Source organism: Schistocerca americana, chromosome 3, assembly GCF_021461395.2.
Source record: "Schistocerca americana isolate TAMUIC-IGC-003095 chromosome 3, iqSchAmer2.1, whole genome shotgun sequence".
Taxonomy (NCBI): domain Eukaryota; kingdom Metazoa; phylum Arthropoda; class Insecta; order Orthoptera; family Acrididae; genus Schistocerca; species Schistocerca americana.
The window spans coordinates 343,347,316-343,359,550 of NC_060121.1; the positions used below are offsets into that span (position 1 = coordinate 343,347,316).

At 43.8% G+C, this 12,235-nt stretch overlaps 1 protein-coding gene across 1 annotated transcript in view; it reads right to left on the minus strand.

Moving 5' to 3' along the window:
- Positions 1 to 12,235, minus strand: part of LOC124606071 — an 877,896-nt gene that overhangs the window by 85,986 nt on the left and 779,675 nt on the right. The gene's annotated exons all lie outside the window — the stretch shown is intronic.

The window sequence follows — 12,235 nt, forward strand, 5'->3', positions numbered from 1 at the left end:
TCTCTTTGCGCTTTTGCTTCAGCTCTGTTACGATTATGTGATTCACGCATCTGACAAAAGTCATGGGATAGTGATACACACATTTACTGATGGCGGTACTATCGCATACACACGGTATAAAAGAGCGGTCCATCGGCGGAGCTGTGTACTCAGAGCTGTGTACTCACGTGACACATGTAAAAAGATTTCCGACGTGATTATGGCCGGCCGCGCGGAATTAGCCGAGCGGTCTGGGGCGCTGCAGTCCTGGACTGTGCGGCTGGTCGCGGCGGAGGTTCGAGTCCTCCCTCGGGCATGGGTGTGTGTGTTTGTCCTTAGGATAATTTAGGTTAAGTAGTGTGTAAGCTTAGGGACTGATGACCTTAGCAGTTAAGTCCCATAAGATTTCACACACATTTGAACATTTGATTATGGACGCACAGGGGAAACTAATAGACTTCGAACGCGAGATTGTAGTTGGACCTAGATGCATGGAACATTTCATTTCGTAAATCGTTAGGGAACACAATATTCCGAGATCCGAAGAGTCAAGAGTGTGTCGAGAATACTACTTTTCAGGCAATACCTCTCACGGAGAACGCAGTGGACGACGGCCTTCAGTAAACGACCGAGAGCAGCGGTGTTTGCATAGAGTTGTCAGTTCTAACAGACAAGCAACACTGCGCAAAATAGCCTCAGAAATCAATGTGGGACGTGCTGCGAAATTTGGTGCTGATGGTGTATGGCAGCAGACGATCTTTGCTAACAGCATGACATCGCCTGCAGTACCTCTCCTGTGCTCATGACCATATCGATTGGGCCCTACACGACTGGAAAACAATGGCATGGTCAATTGAGTCCCGATTTCAGTTGGTAAGACCTGATGGTAGGGTTCGAGACTGGCGCAGATCCCATGAATACATGGACCCACGTTATCAATAAGGCATTGTATAAGGTGGCAGTGGCTCCATGGTGGTGTGGTCTGTGATTACATGGAAAGCACTGGGTTGTCAGATCCAATTGAACCGATCTTTGACAGTAAATGGTTGTGTTCGGCTACTTGGAGACCATTTACGGCCATTACTGTGTTCATGTTTCCAAACAACGACGTCATGTCACTGGACCACTGTTCACGTTCACCATTGGCTTGAAGAACATTCTGGTCAATTCGAGTTGATGATTTGGCCACTCACATCGCCCATCATGAATCCCCGCGAACATTTATGGGAAATAATACAGAGGTCAGTTCGTGCACAACATCTTGCACACTCAACACATTCTCAATTATGGACGACAATGGAGACCGCATGGCTCAGCATTTCTGCAGGGGACGTTCGACGACTTGTTCAGTCCATGCCACCCGATGTTTCATTACACCGGACAAAAGGGGGTCCGACACAATACTAGGAGGTATAACGTTACTTTTTGTCACTTCAGTGTAGTTAATTTTAGTGAGCTTGCTACATTTTGTTGGCAGTGGAAAGTATTCGATTTCGTTTCACATCGTTGTATATTTCCCCTTGTCTGATATCCCACGCAAGCCTCCAAATATACGAAATGTATCGGTGGAGACATACATAGATCTCTCAAAGGGCTTCTTTCGACTAGTCGAAGCTGATTGTACTCGCAGTACGAACATGCAAAGCACTGCAAAGATGAACTTGAGATTTGAGGCAAATTTTGTAGGCATAAAATGAAAATTCAGATGAACAGTAACTTTCACCATATGTTTTCGTGGCTGTTGCCATTAGTGATAAAATCTATCGAGTTCCGTCATGCAGTATATCCCATCAAACTTCTTCAATATCCGACGTTTCGATAATTGTGCTGGTATGCTCTTCAAGATTCCACTGGTGCCACTGAGTGGCTATGTATTCTGTCATTCAGGTACTCAAGTGGAGTACTGAAAATATCAGTAGAGGGCACAAAATGTCGAGCATTAAAGGAAGTTTGGAGAGGAATGTGATGGGGCCTAAAGACTCAGGAGATTTAACATCAGATTATGTATATGTGCGGTGTACCATAATTAAAAGCTAAAAGTGACATATATCATGAATTAATTCTAAAGTTTACATTTCAAATACATTTTACTTCATACTGAACCTACTGGCGCCTCGTAAGAACAATACATTAACGGCTCTCACGGCCACTGAAACGTTTTGTATCTGTGATTGTTAATTTTTCACCACTGTCAGTTTTAATTATTGAGTATAACTTATAAACATATATATATATATATATATATATATATATATATATATATATATATATGTGTGTGTGTGTGTGTGTGTGTGTGTGTGTGTGTGTGTGTGGAGAAATCGGCTTCAGAAAGTGCAGATAGTTTGAATATGGGAATTGCTGTTTCGCTTTTTGTTTTACCAGTGGACTACACAATATTTATGTCCGGCTTTTTGATTGACGTAACGACGGCAAAAACCGCCACTGACAAGAACAAGTAGATGTCATGACAAGCAGCTAAGGAGGACACTTCCTAGTTCCTGTTGACAGTACCGCCCTGATACGCATATAGACGGGTGAGTTAAATTCGGCCGTGCGGGATTAGCCGAGCGGTCTTAGGCGCTGCAGTCATAGGCTGTGCGGCTGGTCCCGGCGGAGGTTCGAGTCCTTCCTCGGGCATGGGTGTGTGTGTTTGCCCTTAGGATAATTTAGGTTAAGTAGTGTGTAAGCTTAGGGACTGATGACCTTAGCAGTTAAGTCCCATAAGAGTTCACACACATTTGAACAGTTAAATTCGCTCGACGTCATTTTCCAAGAAGATCAGCCAACCAAGTCCTATGGAAGTACTTTAATTTCGAAAGTTATGAACCTCTTTCAGTCTTTTTCTTTCCTTCTTCATTTTACGACTAAGGCATTTCGTTATTAAGAAGCAGCTCCACGCAGATTTAGAATTACGTCGTTGTAGATATGAATTAGTTTTATGTTCTTCCGTCTTGTCATTAGTGAGCTACCAAAGAGTGATGACAGCTATGTAAATAATGGTTTGTGTGAAAATATGATACATAGCTTTTCGACCCTTTTCAGCGTTATCTAGACTTACTTTATTTTTCTGTACACTATAAATGTCACCACATAGAAGGCATAAAAATCCATAAAACCATGACACATTACGGACCTCAAATACAGCACAATTTGACAAATAATATTGATTGGCATTTTTTTCATTGTGGATCTAGGGCCATAGAAAACTCTTATGCGACTCAATCTATACTTATAGGGTGCACCATGCAATTCGAATCATCCGAATATTTCGTAAAAGTTTGTAGATTTTGAAACGAAAATTATCCGCAAATAATAGCACACAAAAATGACGTAATTTCACTGTATTGGCAACGCTAGTATCTTTTTCACCTAGCGACGTATAGAACCATCTTTTCCTTCAAACTGAACGAAGTAAGATTTTTAACGACATTCCCTGGAGAGCGGTGTGCTGACCCCACGCCCCTCCTATCCGCATCCTCCTCTGAGGATGACACGGCGGTCGGATGGTCCCATTAGGCCACTCGTGGCCTGAAGACGGCGTGCTTTTTTTTTAATTCTAAAACTCTTTGAAATATAACTTTGTAATATAGCTTTGTTAACGTGCGCAGTGAAACGTTCGCAAAATATCGTTATACGAATTTCTAAACACAAGTGCCAAGGGAGGCAGGAATACGCGGTCTCTATCTTTGCTAAAGTTGTAAACATCATTGAACAACTAATACTTCCCTTCAGCTGTATGTATTATTTAAAAATATAACCTGAGGTAAATTTCGAAACTAATTCGTATCATCTTAGCACACCTTTGCTTGATTAAATCGCGACCCACATTCGTGCAAACTCACTTGTACTTGCGCACGCACTTCCGACCTATCTACGTTACCGGCTGACGTACTGTACCGATGTAACATAAACTCTCAATTTTTATCTTTCCTCGAAGCAGTTCCTCGTCTGCGGTCATAAGCTATTTATTTCGTTCCTCTCGTTGCAGCGTAGCTTCGTACTTTCTACGTAGGGTTCTTGTAGCCTTCCAGTAACAATGACACAAATGACATGACCGTTAAACACCTTCTGTCTTCGTATCTTTGTGCGTACAACTGAAGTGTTCTTTTCGCATTACCTGTTCTCCGCAAAGAAGTAAAAGATCGCTTTTTCTTGGTTTCTGAAAAGAATTTTTTTTTCACGTTGACCAAGTCCTGTCATACGTAAACAACAAGGACAGAACACGAAGCTGCATTTCGTCTCTGACACCGTACATGAAACGTTTTCGCAGTATTCGTGCAATTTCACTTGGTTTGAAGATCATTCTGGACAATTCGAGTGAATGATTTGGCAACCCAGATCGTCCGACATGAATCCAACAGACTATTTGTGGGACATAATCGAGAGGTCAGTTTGTGCACAAAATCTTGCACCGGCAACACTTCAGCAATTATGGACTCTATGGAGTTGCTGGACAACTACGCGAAAAAGGAGGGCCGTCACGGTAATAGGTGGAACCCTATGATTTCTGTCACCTCAGTGTAACATTAAAGCGGTACAATGCTATAAACTTCGCGTCTGGCCATCCTGATATAGGTTTTCCGTGATTTTCCTAACTCGCTTCAGGCAAATGACGGGTTGGTTCCTGTGAAAGGGCATGGTCGATTTCCCTCCCCATCCTTCCCTAATCCGATGGGACCTATAACCATGCTGTTTGGTCCCCTCCGATAAACCAACCAACCAACACTTTCTCGCATGATGTGATGGATTTCCTATGTTATTAATTAAATAATTATTTTGTATTGCAATATGAAAACGGAAAGGCGTTGTGGAAAGTGGAGCACAGGTGAACTGCATTTATGTAACTAAATGAGGATTGCGGTTTAAATGAATGTGCGCGCATCTGACATGTGCCTAAGCTGAGGGGTAATCATGCTGAAAATAAAATCAAAATGTAGACTGGGATAGAAAAATGTTTAGCCGCAGTAAAGTATTTTCCAACGAAGCTGAAAACTAGTTGAAAGAGCTTATTCATACATCCGAAGAGTTAATGTTCGGTTTAAGCATGTCGAACGTAAGAATAATTGCGTTCGACCAAGCAGCAGAAAGCGGATTGCCCCATAATTGCAACTCTGAGAAGCCAAGTCAGAAAGTGGGTTGAAGGTGCCCATTCAAGAAATAGTGTCGAATCCGAGGCAAGTGATGAAAGCTCCAAACGAAACTTCCAAGACCCTGCCAAGGAGCCTGTGAGCTGAGGAGCAATCCGTGCTAAACAAAAAGGTAACGGAAGCAAAGGAGATGAAATCTAGAACTACAACTCCACCCGTCACCAGCAAGTGTTTTGGAGACTCTGCGGCAGAGCCACCACAGAAATTCATTAGTAGAACAGAGATGGGTATAACGAGTTGTGCGCGGAAGATCGAATAGAAGAAATGATCAGCTGCGTGAAATGCCAAATGTGAGGTCATGCACAGTGTACAGGGTTCGGGAAAGAAGACTGCAGTTCCTGATAATAGTGATGTAAGAGGTGAAATATGAAACGGTTCCTTAAATTAGACTAGTACATACACATTGTGATAAAAAGTATTCTGACACCTCCAAAACCGCAAATTTTTCATATCAAGCGCATTGTGCTGCCACCTACTGCCAGGTACTCCATCCATATCACCGACCTCAGTAGACATTAAATATCGTGAGAGAGCACAATGGAGCGCTCCGCGGAACTCGTCAGGTCCTTGGGTGTCACTTGTGTCATTCATCTGTATACGATATGTTCACACTCCTAAACATCCCTAGGTCCACTGGTTCCGATGTGATAGTGAAGTGGAAAGGTGAAGAGACACGCACAGCACAAAAGCGTACAGGCCGACCGCATCTGTTGACTGACAGAGACCGCCAGCAGTTGAAGAGGGTCTTAATGTGTAATAGGCAGATATCTATCGAGATTATCACACAGTAATTCCCACTGCATCAGGATCCACTGCAAGTACTATGAAAGGCGTAAGGTGAAAAAACTTGGATTTCATAGTCGAGCGGCTGCTCGTAAGCCACACATAATGCAGGTAAATGCCAAACGACGCCGCTCTTGGTATAAGTAGCGCAAACATTGGACGGTTGATCGGTGGAAAAATGTTGTGTACCGTGATTCATCACTACACACAATGTGGCGATCCGATGGCAGGGTGTGGGTATGGCGAATTCCCGGTGGACGTCATCTGCCAGCGTGTGTATTGCCAACAGTAAAATTCGAAGGCGGTGGTGTTATAGTGTGGTCGTGTTTTTCATGGAGGGGGCTTGCACCCTTTGTTGTTTTGCGGGGCAGTATCACAGCACACGCCTATACTCATGTTTTAAGCACCTTCCTCCTTGCCACTGTTGAAGAGCAATTCTGGGATGGGGACTGCATCTTTCAACACGATCGAGCACCAGTTTATAATGCACGGCGTGTGTCAGAGTGGTTACACGACAATAACATCCCTGTCATGGACTGGCCTGGGCTGAGTCCTGACCTGAAACCTATAGAACACTTTTAGGATGTTTTGGAACGCCGACTTTGTGCCAGGCCTCACCTACCGACATCGATACCTCTCCTCACTGCAGCACTCCGTCAAGAATGGGCTGCCATTCCCCAAGAAACCTTCCAGCACCTGACTGAACGTATGCCTGCGAGACTGGGAGCTGTCATCAAGGCTAAGGATGGGCCAACACCATACTGAATTCCGGTATTACCGATGAAGGGCGCCACGGACTTGTAAGTCATTTTTAGCCAGGCATCCTGATATTTATGATCACATAGTGTATCTATATGCTCAGAAACATAGTTTATGAGGGTGGTACAATTTATGCATCCAGCGGTACAAATTATGAAGCCTGAATCCTAATTTGCACTACTTGCAAATGTTTGGCGGTGTGACTAGGCGAAACTACTTTCGTCTGGCCACAAGCATGGGTTCTTTGATTGCTCAGTGAGGCAACACATCGAACTAGAATACATGAAACATTCAGATCTCTTCATTACTTAAATGAATAAAATATTTACTTAATTTTTACACTGATTTTAGTACAGGATTGCTTGATAAGTTACAACTATTACTGACTATTAATGCATCACTTCACGTACAGATTAACAAATTGTTCTATTGCAGGACAATGTTTCACGTTCAAATGAACAAATCCATGAGAAACTTGATCCTAGACAATGATGTTGACTCCTGTAACTGAGGCTCGATCGGGGCAGAGCTATTGCATGCTCGACACTATATTGACCTCAGTGTGAGGGCGCTGCTGTGCCTCTCATACGTCGTTGCAGAATTTAGCGAGACTTGGCTAATGTGCGTAGTATCGATTCGCATTGCCAACATTGGAGTGGCAACATGATCTCTGTGCGATTACCGCACTTAAAAACAAGGACGCTGTACTATTGCCGCACTTAAAAAGTGTAGTGTAGTGTGCAGAATTTCCAGTCTTTATTCAGGTACTGAGAACAACGCCTTTCAGTATAGATGGCATTGTTTAGATAAGTTTTTTTACATATTGTTTAGGCTATAATAAATAAAATCTCAGAAATGGTACGATTTAAGCAACTCTCCATTATGTAGTTGTAGATACATGTATCATAGAACAGTGGATGCCTTTAGGGTCAAGAGCGTATTTGATTCTGCAGCGAGAAAGACGTCACCGCAGCGAGCCCCGTTTCTGACGTAAGCGCATGATTCTTTAAGTATGACAGGCTAACCGCAAAGTGCCGGGCGACGCGCAGGCCAGTTGGCAGCACCAGCTATGCCCTAGCTGGTGTCACCCCAGATGAAAAGTACTCCGCAAAATCCAGGCACGCCCACACGTTACAGAGCTGTAGCTTCGACCGCGGCCCGCGCCGGTGTCTCGCGCCGCTGAAACACAGCCGCGACCTCAGGAATGATGCATCGCGAGGAGCGAAGAACGTGCGCTCCCCGGCTCTGTGACTGTGACGCCCTCGCTGTCTGCGAGCCCCTGGCGCCGGGGGTGTGGGTGATGACGGAGGTTGCGGCGCGAGAACTTAGCGTCTTTATTCAGCGGCGCAAGTTGTGCGATAAAGAAAACTTGTGCTTAATGAGGAACTTCCCAGCGAGGAAAATGCAGCGGGCGGCAGTGTCGTACTTAGTTACCACTTACAAGGGGCCAGCAGCAGCGTTCTGAGAAGGTGAGCAAACCTTGCATAGAATCCACACCGCAGATGACGTCACTGCAATTAATGAACGGCAGTTAAATACCTAGACCGTATTTTGTTCATCCTAAGTTCAACTCTAACGACCGATCAGAGATGGGATGTCTACCACAGGGTACCTACATAGGATGCTGTAAGGCCACTGGAAATAGGCCCTATTAATGTATCATGTACGAGGGCAGTTCAATAAGTAATGCAACACTTTTTTTTTCGGCCAATTTTGGTTGAAAAAACCGGAAATTTCTTGTGGAATATTTTCAAACATTCCCGCTTCGTCTCGTATAGTTTCATTGACTTCCGACAGGTGGCAGCGCTGTACGGAGCTGTTAAAATGGCGTATGTAACGGATGTGCGTTGCGAACAACGGGCAGTGATCGAGTTTCTTTTGGCGGAAAACCAGGGCGTCTCAGATATTCATAGGCGCTTGCAGAATGTCTACGGTGATCTGGCAGTGGACAAAATCACGGTGAGTCGTTGGGCAAAGCGTGTGTCATCATCGCCGCAAGGTCAAGCAAGACTGTCTGATCTCTCGCGTGCGGGCCGGCCGTGCACAGCTGTGACTCCTGCAATGGCGGAGCGTGCGAACACACTCGTTCGAGATGATCGACGGATCACCATCAAACAACTCAGTGCTCAACTTGACATCTCTGTTGGTAGTGCTGTCACAATTGTTCACCAGTTGGGATATTCAAAGGTTTGTTCCCGCTGGGTCCCTCGTTGTCTAACCGAACACCATAAAGAGCAAAGGAGAACCATCTGTGCGGAATTGCTTGCTCGTCATGTGGCTGAGGGTGACAATTTCTTGTCAAAGATTGTTACAGGCGATGAAACGTGGGTTCATCACTTCGAACCTGAAACAAAACGGCAATCAATGGAGTGGCGCCACACCCACTCCCCTACCAAGAAAAAGTTTAAAGCCATACCCTCAGCCGGTAAAGTCATGGTTACAGTCTTCTGGGACGCTGGAGGGGTTATTCTGTTCGATGTCCTTCCCCATGGTCAAACGATCAACTCTGAAGTGTATTGTGCTACTCTTCAGAAATTGAAGAAACGACTTCAGCGTGTTCGTAGGCACAAAAATCTGAACGAACTTCTCCTTCTTCATGACAACGCAAGACCTCACACAAGTCTTCGCACCCGAGAGGAGCTCACAAAACTTCAGTGGACTGTTCTTCCTCATGCACCCTACAGCCCCGATCTCGCACCGTCGGATTTCCATAAATTTGGCCCAATGAAGGACGCAATCCGTAGGAGGCACTACGCGGATGATGAAGAAGTTATTGATGCAGTACGACGTTGGCTCCGACATCGACCAGTGGAATGGTACCGTGCAGGCATACAGGCCCTCATTTCAAGGTGGCGTAAGGCCGTAGCATTGAATGGAGATTACGTTGAAAAATAGTGTTGTGTAGCTAAAAGATTGGGGAATAACCTGGTGTATTTCAATGCTGAATAAAACAAACTGTTTCAGAAAAAAAATGTGTTCCATTACTTATTGAACTGCCCTCGTGTTTTGTGTCTGACACGAATGATACAATGAGGCCACTACACGACTTAAAGTCATCACTGTTGTTGCCAATAACTCTTCTAATCTTGGAATGGCATCATTGCCGCCATTTGACTGTTAGTTTTTATTAGTTATGCTCGCTGCTGTGCAAAACGTAAAGACTAACTACATTAAGTAACGTAGCTAGAGCCTGGTTTTCATGCAAATGCATGCTGCACACATGTTTGCATGTTTCTCCCATTTGTGGTGTAAATGCATATTTCGAATATTTCATTTAAACAGTTCCATGAATGCATAAATATAGACATTAATTTACATGTATATCCACAATTATATGCATATTTACATGTAGATTTACATATAGATTTACATATTTACACGTATATTTACAATTAAGTGCCTGGCAGAGGCTTCATAGAACCACCTTCAAGCTAATTCTCTATTGTTCCACTACCAAACAGTTCGCGGGGCAAACAAACAATCAGATCCTTCCGTTCGAGCTCTGATTTATTTTATTGTGATGATCATTCTTCCGTTTGTAGATGAGCGCAAACAAAATATTTTCACAGTCTGATTAGAAAGCTGATGATGGAGATTCCATGAGAAGATCCTGTTGCATCCAAAAGTGCATCCAAAAACGCCTTTGTTTTTATAACTGGCGCCCAATTAGGATACATATCCGTCGCAATCTCTCACCTGTTCCGCGATAATACAAAATGAGCTGCCCTCCTTTGTACTATTATGATTCCTTCGATACTATCTGACGTGGATCCCACTCCGCACAGATATAGTCCGGAATAGGGTGGAGTAGCGTAGTGCAAGCAGTTCCTTTAGTGGTATTGTCATCTTCTGTTCTGCCAATAAATCGCATTCTTTGATTTCCCCACAAGATTACCTATATGATCCTTCCAATTTAAGTTATTCTTAATTGTAATAACCAGTACGTAGTTCACTCTACAGCCCTTAGATTTGTGTGTTTCGTCCTATAACCAAAATTTAGCAGATTTCTTTCAGTACTCATGTGGATAATTTCACACTTCTCATTTTTTAGGGTACATTCCCACTTTTCGCACCATAGAAATATCTTGTCTAAACCGCTTCTCATGAATGCATGGTGTCTGTTTCTTCGGACATGTTAGTAGGCATTTGTGTTAACCACTGCGTTATCCGGATACAATCCGGCCGACCCACATTGCCACCTAGCACCATCTGTCCACAGTCCCCTTTCAGGAATGCGCATAGGTGGCAACGTGAGAGGCGTGCCGAGATAGTCCGCACTATTGCGATAAACACTGTGTCCGGATGGCGCAGTGGTTAACACAGCTGTCTACTAGGCAGCAGATCCCAGGCTCGAATACCGGGTCGGCACACATTTTTCACTCGTCGCCGCTGATTCAGCATAACATCCCGATTCAGCTGACAATGGTTCCTTCCCTATTATTTCTCCTCCCTCCTCCTTTCGTTTACATAACTAAATAGTTTTGCAATATTTTTGGTCAGCTGATGACTTATAAGACGGTTAATGGCGGCATCATAAGTAAACTATCTAAGAGGGTTCCTCAGTTTGTCTCCTAAAGCTGGCAATAACGCAACGTTGGGGAGCGCCATATATTACTTCTCTTTTACTCGATGGCATTCAGTCACTTACTATACGAACTGTGACCTTTCTGACAGGAACTCAGTCACACAATTGAGATGATACTCTACAAGCACGCAATTTGATTCGAAGTAACTTGCGATGACTGGTGTCAAAAGCCTTCTGGAAATCTAAATATAGGGAATCAATTTGACATCCGCTGTCGATTACACTTATTACTACGTGAGAATAAAGAGCCAGTTGTGTTTCACAAGAACGATATTTTCTGGATCCGTGTTGGCTGTTTGTCAATAAATCGTTCTCTCCGAGACAACTCTGAATGTTTGAACACAATGTGTATTCCAAAATCCTACTCCAAATCGGCATTAGGGACATGGGCCTGTAATTCAACGGTTATTCTTATTTCTTTTCTTGGGTAGTGGTGTGAATTGTGCAACTTCCCACATAACATAATTTTCCTGGCGTCAGTGCACACATTGCAATAATTTGCATGATAGCACATTTTATCGACTTATTTCATTTGAATTACGCCAAAAATGCATAACGTGAGTAAATTCGCACATTTTGTTACAGTCCGTAAACTTCATAGAGAGTTCAAGCGGCGCTGTTCAGCTCAAATGGTTCAAATGGCTCTGAGCACTATGGGATTTAACATCTGAGGTCATCAGTCGCCTAGAACGTAGAGCTACTTAAACCTAACTAACCTAAGGACATCACACATACGCTTGCCCGAGGCAGGATTCGAACCTGCGACCGTAGCAGCAGCGCGGTTCCGGTCTGAAGCGTCTAGAACCGCTCGACCACAGCGGCCGGCGATGTTCAGCTCAATAGATGAAGAAGTCAATATACTTCTTCGCAATAAATTTAAATAAAAGATGGTTCTATTGTTAAGTCATACTGCCCCGTATATGGTGAAGGTCGGGAAAGCAATTAAAATATTTTATCCTAACTTAAAGCACGTTAAATGTTT